An 18,736-nucleotide genomic window follows, 5' to 3' on the forward strand; every position below is an offset into this window, starting at 1 on the left:
ATAGTTGCTTCAGTGTATTTACTGTTTGAAAATGGACTGTTTTCTTAATCCCATATGCCCAATATCACCTAAGATACTTGTGTATCTATATTATATATTATTATATATATTATATATTATATATAATATATATACATGTAGACATATATACAGAGAGAGACAGTTATCTTTTGAGTTTTGCCATTATCGAACCCACTTTTAAATTTTAATTAAAAATTGATGAATCTCATTTAGAAACAGTAGCCAGTATGGTACATTTTTATTTCTTTGAAATAATTTGTTTGTAGGATAGTGATTTGGGATTTAGGATAGAACATTGTTTTTACAGTGATGATTGCTGGTCTGAAATAATCGACTTCCTTTATCAGTTTTTTTAAACTTTTTATTAATCTTCAAAGGTATGAAATTATATGATTCTTATAGTCCTTGATTAAGTAAAATGACATTGTAGCAGCATATTTGGAAGGATAGGATATCAGCACATTTGAGAGGAAGGATAGCATGACAAAATTCCTTCCATTCTTGGAGTAGTTGTACTGATTACGTGCATTGATGAGTTCTATTTTGGGGGCAGGTAGGTGGCACAGTGGATAAAGCACCAGCCCTGGATTCAGGTAGACCTGAGTTCAAATTTGACCTCAGACACATTACACTTACTATCTGTGTGACCCCGAACAAGTCACTTAACCCTTATTGCCCCCCACACACAAAAAAAATGAGTTCTATTTTGAGTTTCTTACAAAATAGATTTATAGAGCAGAAGAATATAATAGTTCCATAGCACCCTCAAGTCTTGTCTTTTCATTTTACTATTTGCTTTATTTATCTCTTATTCACAAGTCAGAAGTATAAAAACCTATACATATTCATTTGAATCTGGGTCCCATGGGGTTTTTCAGACATGATTGATAGTTCCCTTATTGCCCAGTTTCTCTATATCATCTCGACTTTGGGGAGTCTTTCCCCTCTAATTCATCTGTAGCTTGTTGCTTGAGATTGAGTTCCATAACCCATTTCTTATAAATGTAAATCAAGTTTGACAGCTCATCACATAAAGAAAAAGTTAAGAGTTGCAGATTGTTGAGACTGGCTATTTCAGCTGGGAAACTTGTGAACTGGGTCTAAAGGAGAACTTTGCTGCAGTCAAAGGATTACAAGAGCCATACCAAATCTTCATTGATCTGAATGTTTCTTCCATAGGTAATTCGGTGTGGAAAAAATAACAAAATTGATTTTTAACTGTTGTTGTATTATTTTAAAAAGTTAATGGATAACTTTCAAAAGTCAGGATTGGCTATTAATAAATTGCTATTATGGGCAAACCCAAAATATGTTCTAGAACCCCCCCCCAAAATTATCCCTTAATTTCATCAAAAGCAGGCACATAGTATGAAATGGTGTGGATTTGGGGGTAAAAATTTATCTGTCGTGCTTTCTATTTTATTTAAGGAGTGTTATTTTTTTGATGGGTATAAAATTGATAATTGGTAATTTAGGAAATTTTTCTCTGTATATGTCTTCTTTTCAAATGAAGGTGGGAAAAAGCAAGTGGCTTCCTATGTTAAGATGTCACTCATATCTTTTTCAGCTCTTAGAGTTGTATAGTTTCACACAGAATAAAAGGTAGAAAAGTCCTGGATACTAATTTATTATAACTTTTAGATGGTGTTTTGTGTTTTACTAAGTGCTTTCCTCATGATAGCTTTATAAAGTTAGAAGTTAGTACAAATATTATTGCATTCATTTTACAAATGAGAAAACCGAGGTTCAAAGAGGTTAATTAATTTTCCAGTGTCTGAGACTGCATTGGAATCCAGCCAAGTGCCTCATTTCATCCCAATGTCAAGCCTTCTGAACTAAGGGTGCTGGTATTAGAGTCCAGTCTGACCTCAAGCTTCACATTGTTGGTTCTACAATGGGGTAATAGCCCTACAGATGTAGAGGAGCACGATCCAGTGGTGGGACACTTCATGGCTTTGGGTCACTAGAGCCCTTTTAATTGTGTATGGGGATTCATCTCTATGGGATAGAGTCCTGGGATCAGGCATAAGGATTAGCTCAGTGGGTGCTGGAGGAAGCTGGCCAGTAGGGTAAAGAAAGTGCCAACATCAGGATTCCCTGGTTGATGTTGACTATTCATTCCACAGAATTTAGATTGCTAGCATAAGTAAACTGGCCTGGCCCATTCAACAGCTAGAGAGTTCTCAGCTTTGTGCAGTGACAGCTGAGGGGCAGCTAATGGAACTGATGGCTGTACAAATGAAGGGATCTCTTCTGATGGGGCTGAGAACTGAGAAGCCCCAGTCAGGAACCCAGCTGATGGGATGATCCAAAGTTTTGAGTACCTCCTGAGATAGGAGCCATGAGGCTAGAGAGGAGAGCAGATTTGGGGCAGAGTCTGGAAATTCCCATTCATGAGAAGAAAAACTTTAGATTTATCCTTTAACTGCTCCCAGGAGGAGGATGGTGGCTGGCTGGGGGTAGACTCTCTCAAACAAGGAACTGAAGCAGTTGCAGAAGTTTAAACCAAAACCTGAAGAAGAGTCCCTGGAGCAATGACATCAGCGATGAAATCTGTGTTACTCTAAAAAGGAGCACTTTCATCCAGTTGTTTCCTGGATTTACTCTCCAGGGAGACTTAACTGATAAGAATGGCCTTTTTGGACATCAAAATTTTGGTTGCTCCTCTTTGGCCATTTCTTGTTTCTTCCCCAATGCAGAGTTGCCTTGGCTTCAAGGTCCTTGCTCTCTCAGAGGGCTACATAGATCCTGGAGAAGTACTTTATGTCCTCCTCAATTGTCAAACTTCCTTTCCTCAGAGATGGTTTGGAGAACTCCTTCCCAGAAAGTGCTTGGGGGAACCAAGGGGTAGTACTGTTGGAAGGCACCCTGCTTTTTTTTTTTCCATTCATAAAATTTTTATTCCACTTACATCAACTTAATATACATGTTCTTAACAAGTATACTTGGATTGTTTGTGAAAATTTCACAAGACACAAAAGCTAGCCATCATCTCAAGTTATTTCCCTGTTAATTTTTACAGCACGTGAATATTAGGCAAATATTAAAAAATTACAAAGGCAAAAAGCCTAAAAAAGTTAAATACCTGGGTTTTTCATTTTATGGCTCTGCTTGAGATACAGTGACTTTATGAATATCAGGCAATTCATTTTTACTACATCTGAACTTCTACATTTGTTCTTAGGTTGCCTAAACCATTTAAATACAAATAAAATGAGTGTAACAAAAATAATGAAAGTGAACAGCAGTAAGTTTACAAGTAATGGAATGTGAGCCATTTCTGCCCTTCTCCAGTGTAAATTGACTGGACTAAAACTCTGTCTTAAGGAACATTTTTGTAACCATGATCATAAAGGTGTACATGCTGAGATTGTGTATTCCACAGATACACATGGAATGACATGTAATATCTATAGAACCATCTGTTTCTACCATAGCCATGAGTGCTTCGACCCTAAAGTACCCACAATAACTACACCTGTGGCTGGAACCAATTATCTCTTCTCCACCCTGCCCCCATCACAGGCCAATATGTAGACAATTTTCTTTGCTTAAACATGGAAACTCTTTTGACACTGACCATGTGAAATCACAGGGTACCAAAAGCACTATGCCAAACATGTAAAATGTTTGTAAAAATTCCATATCCCCACATTGGCCATAAAACAGATAATTTCCCAATGGTTAATTGGCTTTACTCCCCTAATATTAAACATAAAAACCAAGTGGGAAATAGAGAAGTTCAAATATAAGTAACACAAACTTGTCAAAAATTGTAAACAAAAACTATTTGTGGGACAGCATGGATGACAAATGGTCTACTGTGTAAATTTTAGAATGAGGCAGACAACTAGTGGAAAGCTGGTTAATTCTCCCTTCTTCCTTGGGTATATCTGATATCCACAATATCAAGCTGTCTTTCAGTAATTTCATTATTAGTGTGCAGTCTTTGTATCATTCTTCAGTTAATGTATCAAACTCATTAATATCTTCATCCAAAGTTGGCTTTGCAAGGGAACAGGTTTTCTCTAGAGAGTTCAGGATCTCCTAATAGAATACAGAGAAGTTCAAGGCCAGGCCCCATCTTATATAGGATACCTTAGTTGCATCTCCTTTTTTCTGATTTCAAATGCTTCTTAATAAACTTGATTGATTCACTATTCCTTTCTTGTCACCACCAGCAGCAACATCAGCCAAATAATGGTAGTAGTCTCCTTTCATTTACATATTTCATGCAGGTTGCCATGTCATCCTATCACTCAGCTTGCTCAGCCAATCTGGCCTTCTGCACTTGCTCATTTTTATCCGTGACTAAATATTCTGTGCCTACAGTGAGTGGTGGTGGTGGTGGACAGGGGGTTCAGTGGTCTCTGGGCAGCAGCATTGCCAGGTACCTTGCTTTCCAGTAACATAGGGAAGGTGAAACTATTGCTACGTAAATATGGTGGGCATTTATTTTCCCTTGGTTGACTTGATGGTAATTTTGAATTAGTAGTTGGGTGAGGGTGAGGGATAATATTTAGCCACTGTGGAAGGAGATAGGCCCTCCACAGAGCTCTCTGAAGCAAAGATTTTGTATCATTACCCCTGATATGGCTCTCAGGGAGGGGAAAGTTTTGGCTAGTGGGCCCAGAAATACCAAATGGGTGGCAGTAGCAGGAGAGTCTCTGAATCAACTTAGATCCTGGGATGGATTGTATACAACAGGCTTATGACCATTTAGCTACTTTTCCATAGATGACCCCGAAGCATGGTGAAGAATTGTTGACCATAACAGAAGCATCCCTGCTGTGGCATTGAGGCTGCTCCTGTTTATCCTCACTGCCTCACATTGGGAGAAGACATCTGTGTCTGTACTAGATGTGTTATCACCTGGGATTTCCTTAATCTTGCATTAGGAGACCCACCATAAGCTGCAAAGATTTGGCATTACCCATAACATGAAGCAGTAAAAGACTTGAGACTTCTGAAGGCATGGGGAGGGTTAGGGAGAGAGAGGGCCTAGGATTTATGGGGTTTGTTTTAGTTGTTTCTGTACTCCCTTTCCCCTTAGTACTGCTTGTGCTAGGAGGACTGTCCAGTAAAAGACTTGAGACTTGGTCCTTTAGAGAAGAAGAAAGACTTAGAATTTCTTGCTTTTGCTTTTTTCCACATTTTTTTCTTCTATTCCCCCTTTTCCCTTAGTACTGCCTGTTCTAGGAAACTGTCTAATAAAAGACTTGAAACTTGGTCCTTCCAAAAGGAAGTGGGGTGGAGTTGGGAAGGAAAGACCTAGAATTTCTGGCTTTTGTTCTCTATATTTTGTTTTTATTTTTTCTTTCACCTTTTCCCCTCTTTGTACTATGCATTTTAGGAGAACTGACTAATACAACCACTGTAAGCATTTAAGTGTTTTAAGTGTCTCTAGAATATCCTTAGGACCTTGCCATGGTCCAGAACAAGAAGGCCATTTAGACCCTAAAGTACCTTGTTGAACATGATATTGTCGTCAACTGGAATCATATGGAAATCTGGTACCATGCTTTCTACAGTGAACTGCTTGTGGCCCCTGAAGAGCACATAGTGTTTCTCCCAGAAATCCCCCTCAGATCAACAGATAAAAAAGTGATACAGATCAGGTTTAAATCTTTGTTCAGCACCTCGGCCACAGATGCTCTCACCCAGACTGTCCTATCACTATATGCCTTTGGACATATCAATGGTTTTGTGAGTGATTCTCATCTTCCTCATGCCATTTATCTGGTCACGACATGGTGGACTATCTCATGAAGATTCTCATGAAGAAAGACTGCAATTTTACTCCAAAGCTGAGAGGGAAATTGTGACATCAAGGAGAAGCTGTGTTATGTTACTCTAGATTTTGAGTAGGAGATGGCCTCTGTAGCATCTAGCTTTCCTCCAGAAAGAGTTATGATCTTCCTGATGGTCAGATTATCACTTGACAATGAGATGTTCTGGTGCCCAGACATCCTCTTTCAACTGTATTTCTTGGGAATGGAATCCTGAGGTATCTGCGAAACAACCTTAATTCGATAATTAAGTGTGACATCGAGATCTGTAAAGATCTATATGCCAATACCATATTGTCTAGTGGTACCATCATCTACTTAGGCATTACTAACAGGATGCAGGAGAATCAAGCCATAACCCCCAACACAATGAAAATCAGGATCATCACTTCACCTGAGTGCAAGTACTCTGTGTGGAGTGGAGGTTTTACCTTGTCCTCCCTGTTTTTTAAAGCAAAAAATCAAACAAAATTTTAAAAATCAGTATTTATTAATATCATTTTCTTTTTAAATGTTGAGTTCCAGATTCTCTCCCTTGCTCCCAACCCTCCCCCACCCATGGCATTTCCCTCCATCCTATTTTCCTCTGATTATCCTTCTCCCTCTCTTTTAATCATGTTCTTTCTTAAAAGTCTGTCTAGTTTCCAACCACTGCCTCCTTCAATCTCCACTTCCCTTATCATTTCCCCCATATCTCTTATCCCCTTCCCCTCCTATCTCCCTTTTGGGTAAGATAGATCTCTATACCCAACTCTCTCTCTGTGTGTATATATGTGTATATGTGTGTGTATAAATGTATATATACACACACAAATATATATATATATATATATATATATATATACACACACAGATACATATATACTCATACACACACACACTTCCCTTTTTGAACCAATTCCAAAGAGAGAGAGGTTCAAACATTGCCTACCCCCCCATTTCCCCCCTCCAACACCATAAAAACTCTTCCTCAATTCCTCCTTTATGTGAGAAAATTTGCCCCATTCTACCTCTCCCTACCACCTTCTCCCAGTGTTTCTCAGTTCCTCACCCCTACATACATTTTGGAGATCATCCCAACATAATCAATCCATACTCATACCCTCTGTCTATATAGATTCTTTGACTGCCCTGAGAGTGAACATGTTCTTAAAAGTTACATGTATCATCTTACCATATAGACATGTAAATAGTTTAATTCCATCAAATCTCTTATGAGTACTCTTTCATGTTTATCTTTTTATACTTCTTCTGAGTCTTCTGTTTGCATATAATTTTCTGTTCAGCTCTGGTCTTTTCATCAGGAATGTTTGAAAGTCCTCTATTTCATTAAATATCCATTTTCCTCCTGAAGGATTACACTCTTCTGAAGGATTTATGATGATGAAAAATGCTATTCGCCTCCAGAGAAAGAAAGAACTGATGGAGTCTGAATATAGATTGAAGCATACTTTTAAAATTTTACTTTTTTTTTTCCTTTTTTTGGGGGGCTGGTTTCACAACATGGCTAATATGGAAATATGGTTTGCATGACTGCACATGTATAACCTATATCAAATTTCTTGCCTTCTCAATGATGGTGAAAGGAAGGGAGGGAGAAAAAATTTTGAACTCAAAATTAAAAAAAAAAGAACATTAATACACACTCAGTTGGATATAGAAATCTATCTTACCTTATAAGGAAGTAAAAAAAGGGACAGGGATAATAGGAGGAGGGGGGACTGATACAAGGGAGGGGATATTGGGGAAGGCAGTGATCATAAATAAATGACTAATATGGTAATGTTTCACATAATTGAAAAAATGGTAAAAATTATTTTACATGTAATTTGAAAAAATAAAAATTTTTTAAAGGGTTATACTGAATTTTTCTGGATGGGTTATTTTTGGTTGTAATCCTAGTTCCTTTTCCTTGCAGAATATCATATTCCAAGCCTTCTGATCTTTTAATGTGGAAGCTGGTAGAAATTGTGTGATCCTGATTGTGGTACCATGATATTTGAACTGTTTATTTCTAGCTACATGCAATATTTTCTCCTTGATTTGGGAGCTCTGGAATTTGGCATTATATTTCTTGGAGTTTTCATTTTTGGATCTCTTTCGGGGGTGATTGATGAATTTTTTTTCAATTTCTATTTTACTCTTTGGATCTAGGATCTAGGGGCATTTTCCTTGATAATTTCTTGAAATATGATGTCCAGGCATTTCATTTTTGATCATAGCTTTCAGTTAGTCAAATAATTCTTAAATTATCTCTCCCAATCTGTTTTCCAAGTCAGTTGTTTTTCCAGTGAGATATTTCTAATTTTCTCCCATTTTTTCATTCTTTTGATTTTGTTTTATTGTTTTTTAAAGTCTCATGGAATCATTAGTTTCCGTTTGCTCATTTCTAATTTTTAAGGAATTATTTTTTTTAGTAAGCTTTTGTATCTCTTTTTCCATTTGTCCAATTTTGCTTTTTAAGGAATTTTTTTCTTCAGTGACCCCTTCCCCTACCCCTTTTGACATTAGGCCACTTCTATTTCATGAGGTGTTATTTTCTTCAGTATTTTTTGTCTCTCTTTTACCAAGACATTGACTCTTTTCATAATTTTCTTGGATCACTCATTTCTTTCCCTCATTTTTCCTCTACCACTCATCGCTTTCTTTAATTCTTCCAGGAATTCTTGCTCGCCATGGGTCCAATTCCCATTTCTTCTTTGAGTTTTGCTTGTAGCTGTTCTCACATTGTTGCCTCCTTCTATGTTTATGTCTTGGTCTTCCTCAACACTGTAGTAGCTTTTTTTGGTCAAGTTAATTTTTTGTTTATTTGTTTGCTCATTTCCCCATCCTATCTCTTTACTTTGAACTTTGTGTTAAAGTTAGGTTCTGCTCACCATGGGGTAGAGAATGTACTGTTTCAAGCTTCAGACTTTTTTGTGCTTCTGTTTTCAGAGCTAGTTCTGGGTATCTGCAAGTTTTGGGTGCTTCCAAGGTGGTGTGTTCCAATGAGAGATGTCGTCACTGCCTTCCTGGTCTTTACCCAGGAAGGACCACTGCTCTTCTGCCACTACGAGCACTAGCACTCCTCTCTACCTTAGAACTGTGACCAGGGTTCCTGTTCCCTTATAACCAGTTAATTATTGGTGTTCCTCTCCACCATGGAACTGGGACCCAGAACTGCATACAGACAACAGGGCTGCCAGTTAGTGCCAGCTGCACCCAGTGACAGCAAAGAATTCTCCATAATCTCTTTCTGACCAGTTGTCTGATTTCCTCTGTTGCAGCAGCTGCTGCTGTGACAGCAGCTTCCAAAGCTCACTGCTGGTGTTCCTACCTTGTTCCCGGTCTGCACCTACAATGCTATCATAGACCTTTCCTGCTGATCTGCTATGTTGTCTAAAGCTGGAAAAATTTTTCTTTTGACCTGTGAGAAAAGTATTAATAATGGGGTTTTGGGGGGACCCAGGAACACCCCCCCCAATTCAGGGCCTGGCTGGCTCCCAGGGATAGCCCAGAGTCAGTAGAATTGCAAAGGAAATGTAGATTGACCTTCCTGACTACCTAAAAGAAGTTAATTCACCTGGGCAACCCCCCAAGTCATGTCAATCAATGGACTTAAATGTTACTGGCCAATTAGCTTGGATCAATGTGCAGTGACCCACCTCTACCTGAGAGAGGATAAAAATCCTTGGGGAGAGAGGGGTTATTCTCTTCTTTTCTCTTCTTTTGCGCTCTCTCTCTCTCTCTCTCTCTCTCTCTCTCTCTCTCTCGTCTGGGACTCTGGAGGAGGCAGCCATGGTTGTCCCCCTCTGCCTCCCCCTACCACTCTCTTCTCTATCTGGGTAATGTAGGGCTTCTGAACTCTAATTCTGAGACATGTGCTCTCTTTCTCTCTTTACTAACATTTAATATGATTAATATATGCAAAATGCCCAAACTGGTGCAATAGCCTCTAATTTAAAAGTAGCAATATATTAGAAACCCCAGCTAAGTTTCCCAATAACTTAGAACAGGGACAGGTACCCCCCAATATATTTCAAATGCCACAGACCTTTTGTTGGCTCTGCTGCTCCAAAATTTGATTTGAGGAATTATCTTAAGGTTGTTTAGAAGGAAATATTGGGAGAATTCATCTGGGTCCCAGCCTGTACACCACTATCTTGGCTCTGCCCCCCCCCCCAAGATCAGAAATTTTAGAGAGTTCCTCTGCTCCCTAATTGGTAAACCAGTCTGGGAACTTCACTATACACTGGTCTCTGTCCACTTACTGGCTGATATATATTGGCATCAAAGAATATGACAAATATGGGCCTTCTACTGTCAGCTATAAATGTTTCTAAACAGAGTGTTTTGTTTTTATTTTTTTTCTCAAAAAGTGTGACATGATAATTGACTCCAAAAGAGATGAAATAGACATGATTTCTTTCTTTCTTTCTTTCTTTCTTTCTTTCTTTCTTTCTTTCTTTCTTTCTTTCTTTCTTTCTTTCTTTCTTTCTTTCTTTCTTTCTTTCTTTCTTTCTTTCTTTCTTTTCTTCCTTCCTTCCTATCTATCCATCCATCCATCTATCTATCTATCTATCTATCTATCTATCTATCTATCTATCTATCTATCTATCTATCTATCTATCTGTCATCTCTCTACCTATTCATATTTTATTTATTTGTTGGCATTTGACTAAGGTAAAATTTGAATAGAAATGGTAATGAGCATTCTAAATATGGTGGAGGCAAAATTCCCAAAGTCTTACCATACGTATTCAGGAATGTTAATTTTTTTAAAAACAGCCATTTCAAATATTGTATAATGCTTGGTTATAGGGAGTTACTTGTCTCTATGAAGGCTGCCCTACTCTACAAAAGGAGCTCATTACATAATGGAAACAAAAGGAAAGGAAGAGGAACCTTAAGTTCCTATCTAAGTTTTCAAAAAACTTTATCTTCCCCCTTAATTTTTATTCCTTTAGCAAAGAAAGAACTAATATTGATTGAACACAAACTGAAGCATGCTATTTTTCACTTTCTTTCATTTTTTCCTTTTATTCAAGCTTTCTTACACAAAATGACTAATATGGTAATGTTTTACATAACTGTACAAGTATAACCTAGATCTGCTTACCACCTCAGGAAGGGGGGTGGGGAGGGAGGAAAGGAGGGATAACATTTGGAACTCAAAAATTTAATTAAAAATGTTTATTATCTGTAAAAAAATTTTCATTCCATTAAAAACTCTATCAGAGCCATAACAGAACCCTCCTTTCCCTCTCTACCCCACAACAAGTATGTGAGTCAAGGTTTTCTACAGTATCCCCAGGAGTTCATTAAGATGGGTGCTGGTGCTTGGGGGAAAGAGATTTACCTATACACATTGACTTAAAGCCAATTCAAATAGAAGTGTGTATGTTAAACAAGTTTCTAAAAGGACACAAGGTAACCTTCATCCCCTAATGATATGTCAGAGATTTTTGTATAGGAAATACTTATACAGTATTTTTAAATGTTTAAATGGAACGTGACTATAGAGTATTATTAGGTCTAAAGAGTCTGGAATCCCCCAAGCTGAAGAAATGATAATGTTGATTTTGACATTTTTTAGCTTCCTTTTAAATTAATTAATTAATTAATTAGTATTTTATTTAATTAATATTAGTTAATAACAATTTAATAAAATCATTTCTTTTTTGATGACTGTTATTTTTTATAATGAACTTGGCAAACATCAAAAAAGGGGATTACATTTGAAACCATGAATCTTGCAGCCAGTCCAGCATTGATACCTTGAGGATTGAGAAGTAACCTTTTAACTGAGTACAGTGGTAGCTGAGAGGAGGTCTCATCTGGGAACAATGCAAACTTAAGATATGAACATAGTAGGACCAGTGCTATGTAGAAACTTTGTTAACTCTGAGCCCACTCTCCCCATAAAGAGGTGCTATGGAGTAGAACAGAACCATCAAACTAGCCTGATTAAAATGTCATTGGGAGGGGCAGCTAGGTGGCACAGTGGATAGAGCACCAGCCCTGGAGTCAGGAGTACCTGAGTTCAAATCCAGCTTCAGACACTTAACATTTATTAGCTGTGTGACCTTGGGCAAGTCACTTAACCCCAATTGCCTCACTAAAAACAAAATGTCATTGGGAAATGTTTTTTAAAAAATAAAACTAAAACATAGATAATGTAAGTTTGCGCCTTTTTAAGTCAATATTCAGGAAGGATTTTGAGTTTGGCTCCGCTGGAGAAGAATGTGCCCCTAAGGATTTGGGGCAGGGGGAAAATGTTAGTACTTTTGTTCTTGATATATCTGAAATAAATGTCCCTCTTTAAATGGTAGTTGGTTAAATGGAGCTGGGTGGTAGTTGCCTCCTGGTGGGTAATACTGTGGGGGGGTGGGTAGAGAGGACACAATGAGAGGGCTGTTAATCAATTGACACTGATAGCATTAGAGGAGAGAGAGAGAGAGAGAGAGAGAGAGAGAGAGAGAGATCAAGCAATCGAGTGAATCTGTCCTGGCTCCAAGAGAACTACAAGTATGTTGTGGTTTCAGTCATTTTTCAGTCATGGTCAACTCTTCATGACTTCATTTGGGATTTTCTTGGCAAAGATACTGGAGTGGCTTGTCATTTCCTTCTCCAGCCCATTTTGCAGATGAGTAACTGAGGCAAACACAGTTAATCAAGGTCACACAGATAATAAATGTCTGGAGGCCAGAGTTCTTAATTCTTCCAAAGTTGTATTCTTTTTCAAATATTAAAATTATTGCACAAATTGTTCTCCTGGTTTTGCTTATATCATCTTTAAAAAAAATTCAATACTTTGATACAGTGATTATTTTCCTTGGGGCTGAAAAACGTTTTTGTTTTTGTTTGAGATACAAACTTTCACCTATATCAATATCTGAAGATTAGAGGAGTACATTTTCCATATAAAGGAAAATGTATCACTCACTGAACTCATAGATTGACTCAGGTATTAGAATAAATAAGTGATAATATAAGTAACAGAATATAGATGAGACCATCAGATCTGACATTGTATCTGTGCTTAAATATTAACCATTTTAGTTATTGAATGAGTTTTCATTTCGCTTTTATTGAATGAGTTAGGAAAAGGACAAATATTTTTAAAATGAAACTGAATTGTTATATAGTTTTAAAAGTATATATGAAATTATTAGTAGATATATAAATTTAAAATTATAGCATAAAAACACAATACACAAACATGTGCTATATATATCCTCCTGGCTTTAAGGCTGTCTACTAAGCCATATCAACTTTCATATGAATATATACACATATGTGTGTATATGTATATAGACAACTGTGCATCAGATGACTTATACTTGTCAATCACCAAATGACATTTACACCTTCACAGGAGCCATTGCCTGCCTGTCCAGTGGAGTTAAATCCTACACACCAATCAATATACCATCTTCCCCACTGAACCCACCTCACCCATATGCATATACAGCCTTAAAGCCAAAAAAACTGGTACATACTGACAACTTGGCAGTGTGACCAGTGCTCTAGGTAACTCTCAAAAATTTCAGAGGAAGTGCTAGCCTACATTGGTAGAAAGTTTCTTTACTTAGTAGATTCTTTTGTCAATGAAAGTCACTGGTCTAGTGCCATCTCTATATTAAACTAACAAAACTGTCCTTTGTGTTCCCTTCTGAACTTCCTACTCTCTTCTGTTTATTTTAAATGGTTCATTGACGTTCTCTTCTTTCTTTCTTTCTTTCTTTCTTTCTTTCTTCCTTCCTTCCTTCCTTCCTTCCTTCCTTCCTTCCTTCCTTCCTTCCTTCCTTCCTTCCTTCCTTCCTTCCTTCCTTCCTTCCTTCCTTCCTTCCTTTCTTTCTTTCTTTCTTTCTTTCTTTCTTTCTTTCTTTCTTTCTTTCTTTCTTTCTTCCTTCCTTCCTTCCTTCCTTCCTTCCTTCCTTCCTTCCTTCCTTTCTCTCTCTCTCTCTCCTTTCCTTCCTTCCTTCCTCCCTCCCTCTCCCCTCTCTTTTCATCTTCCTCTCCCCTTCCCTCCCTCTTTCTCTTTCTTTCTTTTCTTTTTGCATCATTAAACAGTTCTCACACACTCTTCTCCATCCCACCCCCAAATACAATCAGTCCCTTGCAACAAATACTTATAGTTAACCAAAACAAATTCACACATTGCTCATATCTGGAAATGTGTGTCTCCTTTGCTTCTGCAGTGGGGAAGCATGCTTCATCATGAGTCTTCTGAAATTGCATTAATCAAAATTCTTAAGTCATTTTCTTTTGCATTATTGTCATCATTGTATACACTGTTTTCCTGGTTCTGCTCACTTCAGTTTTCATTAATTCCTACAAGTAAAAAACTCTAAGCTTTAATACCTAAAGATGGCACTACATTATTTCTAAGTAAAGGCCTGAAACTAGAATTCATAATATGGTTTCTGGGCCGGTGATGCAATATCTGGTTAAAGCTTTTGCTATAACAAAGCTTAATTTTTTTTTAAACTGGTCTTATTTTTCTGAATTGAGTTTTTTTTCCCTCTTGTGTTTTTCCTTTTTTTCTCTCTCGGCTATCTGTTACTAGGCTTTCCGATTTAAAAGGCAGTGAATAGTTTCTTTTAAAACATTGATTTATTTTAATCATGCAGTTTGGGAATCATGCACTAATGATGGATAAAAATGATTGTTTACCAATCTGAGAATCAAAATGCATGGCATTTTAGTTCAGCTAATGTTTGCTTAGCAGAATAAGATCTTCAAATATCCATCTTATCTTTGATCAATGTTAAATAACATTAGTGCTAATGTTTATATAAATCAGGCTAGTTGAAGGATGTTCTTTGTTTTCATGTCCTAACAAGCCCTAGATCTTTCAAGAGTGAACTAAGGACCAAATGAGATGGTCTAGAAGCCATAGGGAATGAAAGTACAGATCTTTTGTATGAACAACATCATCTCCAAAGATTTTTTAAGACATGAAGATAAGGCATAGGTCACCATAAATAAATATAGAGAAAGAACTAACTGTTAGAGAACTAACTCTGGAGAGGAGCTCTAGAGAGAAAAAACCCAAAGATAACAAGTGCAGGAGAGACACACAGACCCTATTCCTGGGTCGAATTTTCTGCAGAAAGGAGTGCTTTCAAATAGCACCATTCTACTTGAAAACCCCAAACACTGGCTGCTAACAAAATAGGAATCTTAGCAGTAAGAGTAAAGTGACATTGCAAGGTATTCATTATGGGATCTTTATATATAGCTAAAAATTTAACTATAGCTTTCTAATTATTATAGATAACCAGTATGAAATAGGTATATTTTTCCTCCAAGAAATGTCTTATAAAAGTTGAACCATTTAAGAGCATGACATTTTGATGGTATTTGTTTTAAATGTTTTTCTAATATTATTGAGTAATTGAAATTTTTGCCAATTTAATACTACTACCTCTCATCAAAATTTTGTGAAAACTTGAGTCAATTCTACTATGCAACAGAAACTATTTGCTTCCTTTCCCCCCTTTAATTTTTGGGGGGCAATGAGGGTTAAGTGACTTGCCCAGGGTCACACAGCTAGTAAGTGTCAAGTGTCTGAGGCTGGATTTGAACTCAGATCCTCCTGAATTCAGAGCCAGTGCTTTATCCACTGTACCACCTAGCTGCCCCCCTTTAATTTTTGATAGAGCTTTTTAATAATGCATTGTGTCCAGCGTGCTTGCAAATGGAGAATTGGTGACAGTTTTTGTCCCGACTGGTGGGAAGATGACCATCTTAGGTTGGAAACTTCAAACAAAAAAAGCCTGAAACCTCCCTCCACTCCTCAAATAATCATATACCAAATAGACACCCTGGCATAATATGGACAACATTTACATATATAGCATATCTATGACTTCTTATATATACATACATATATATGTACTTATGAATCTCATTAGTTTCTCCTTTTAATATATATCACACAAATCTAATTTAAAAACTTTTAGATATGCATCATATTCACTGGATAATTGTGGAAACCCTGCAAGTCTGGAGAGGGGGCATCTCCATTTCCAAGATTAACCCTTCACTTTTGGAAATTATTGTACATGTGATTTTTTTTCCTGTTCATACATTTGTGCTGCCTGCCCCTGTGCTCCCAGCACATTTCAATAAAATTGTTTGGAAAATAAATGTTGTGGTATATGAAAAAAACGAACTAACCATAACTTTTTTTTTTTTGAGGACAATGAGGGTTAAGTGACTTGCCCAGGGTCACACAGCTAGTAAGTGTTAAGTGTCTGAGGCCAGATTTGAACTCAGGTACTCCTGATTCCAGAGCCCATGTTTTATCCACTGTGCCAACTAGCTGCCCCTAACCACAACTTTTTAATGACTATAAGTACCATATATAAAAAGATGTCTTTTTCTTTCTAGAAGTTCCTTGCAAAAATTGTAGTATTTAAGATTATGACGTTTTGGTGGCATTCAAAGAATTCAATCACTCAGTTATATTATAAAAGTATTAAGGGGCAGCTAGGTGGTGCAGTGGATAGAGCACTGGCCCTGGAGTCAGGAGTACCTGAGTTTAAATCTGGCCTCAGACACTTAACACTTACTAGCTGTGTGACCCAGGGCAAGTCACTTAACCCCAATTGCCTCACTTAAAAAAAAAGAAAAAGAAAAGTATTAAAATGATTTTAACTAAATCAAATGAATTCATTGCAACTTTGCCAGCCACTACCAATCAGTCAATATTTTTGTGAAACAATAATGGGGGGAAAATCTAAATATAAGCTGTCTGTGACTGGAACATTGGATGAATCTAGATTTCCTACAATGGCATTAGGGGGACAGGAAACTGTGATTCTATGACTATTTATTGAGTTTTTAAAAGGGCCTATTAAAATTTCATCTGAAATTACCTTCAATGGAAGGGCATGTAGCTGTATGTTTATAATTGTGGGCGGGGAACAAATTTGCAAAGTCTAAATTTTCCTCTACATATTTATTTATCATTTTGGTAAAATGCTGCCAACTCTGTAATAGCTCTTTAAGATAAACAACTAAACCACAGAATATTTTTTAAAAATCAAGACAAAGGCTATCCACTGGAGGAAATTCAGAGACATTTTATGGAGAAAGTCATTAATCGAAAAGTATTTTCATTTGTTTGCAATGTGTTCAGGGGAGTATAGGAGGTGAGGTTTCCCATAATGAGAGCTTAGCACATGTACATGCATGTAAAGAAAGTAAAATTTTATGCCCTATTTAAGTGCTTGCCATCTGAAATTGATTATTTTTATGAAGAATAAAGGGTAGTTTAGTTGAATTTTCAAAATAACTAGAAGTTGTCATAAAACTTAAATGCTAATATGTATCATCAATTCATTGTTCACTCACTATGGTTGAATAATGTATTTGCTTTTTTAGGAATAGGTTTGCCAGCATATAGAAAGATCATATGTAATCATTCAAGAGTTATATAAAGCAAGTTTCTTCAGCATTCATGTTTTACATATCATATTGTTCAAAAAAGGCTTTTATTTGGAAATGACAAAGGTTATTTCCTCTTCTATAATTTTCTATTGGATGGTAGAAATTGAATTTCATGTTACAAAGTAATTTTCAGAAAAGTACAAGACAAGCTGAAGAAGTATTTTTATCATCAGTGTTGCACAGTTCTCTCAATAACTTGGTAGTACCAGTTTATGAAATGTTAGCATTCTTATTTTCCCAGTGCCATTTCTTTCCTCATTAGATTTTGGTTACACTAATGTCTGCACAGTTATTAGAAAGCCTATTCTTTCCACACATATTCTCTGATGATAATATATATAATACTCACGAACAAAGAGAATGAATCTCTGAAACTTTCTCTTTTAGAAAAGGTTTAGAGCATGGGGAGAAAGACTTACTTGTTCTGTGTCTACCTAAGCTCAAAAAAAGAATCTGTTTCAGGTAGAAGAGGCAGTAGACAGGATGCCAAATCCTCAGTCTGGCATTGTGTAAACAAAACAACTAGTAGGGGCTTAATTTTTTTCACTTTTCAAGTTTAGTCAGTGGGTAGAAATATCCTAAATTATTATTATTATTATTATTATTATTAACAACAACAATAATAATAGCTAACATACTACTTTAAAGTTTGCAAATCACCTTAAATTTATTATCTTGTGTGATTCTAACAATAACCCTCTGAAATAGTTGCTATTATTATCCTCATTTTACAGAGTAGGAAACTGAGGCAGGCAGAAGTTACATGACTTGCCCAGAATCACCTAACTGGTAAGTGTGTGAGGCTATATTTGAATCTGGTCTTCTTGATTCCAACTCCAGAATTTTGATTGCTTGTGCCACTCAGTAAATGAATTTTGCAGAATGTATTGAATGCAGAACACCTCAAGGGTTGCTTGAGCCAGTATACTTGAAGAAAGTTGAACTGATATTTTATCATGCGTATCAGTGACCCCCCCCCCCTCCCTTGACTCCACATGGTCAACAGGTAACTTCAGAGACCCTTGTATCAGTGGCATTTTATAGATTTTATTTGTGGGATGAGATGACATACTTTTGTTAAGTTTACTTTAGATGAATCAGTGAAAGCAATGAGCAGTTATATGAATTTAGATGTGTTAGCTGTGTACACTTCGAGAGTTTCAAGGCAGCCTTTTCTTTTCTTTTTTTCTTTCTTTTTTTTTTTGCGAGGCAATTGGGGTTAAGTGACTTGCCCAGGGTCACACAGCTAGTAAGTGTTAAGTGTCTGAGGCCGGATTTGAACCCAGGTACTCCTGACTCCAGGGCCGGTGCTCTATCCACTACGCCACCTAGCTGCCCCAAGGCAGCCTTTTCTTAAAGACTGCAGGTGTCAAGTTAGAAATGAGTATGTTCTCAGCAAAACCTTTGATCAGAAGCCATAGATGTTAATAAGGTGGGTGAGGGATGTTGTACTGGCTATACTGAATAACTACTGAAAATTTACC

Source organism: Dromiciops gliroides, chromosome 6 (assembly GCF_019393635.1).
Source record: "Dromiciops gliroides isolate mDroGli1 chromosome 6, mDroGli1.pri, whole genome shotgun sequence".
NCBI lineage: Eukaryota > Metazoa > Chordata > Mammalia > Microbiotheria > Microbiotheriidae > Dromiciops > Dromiciops gliroides.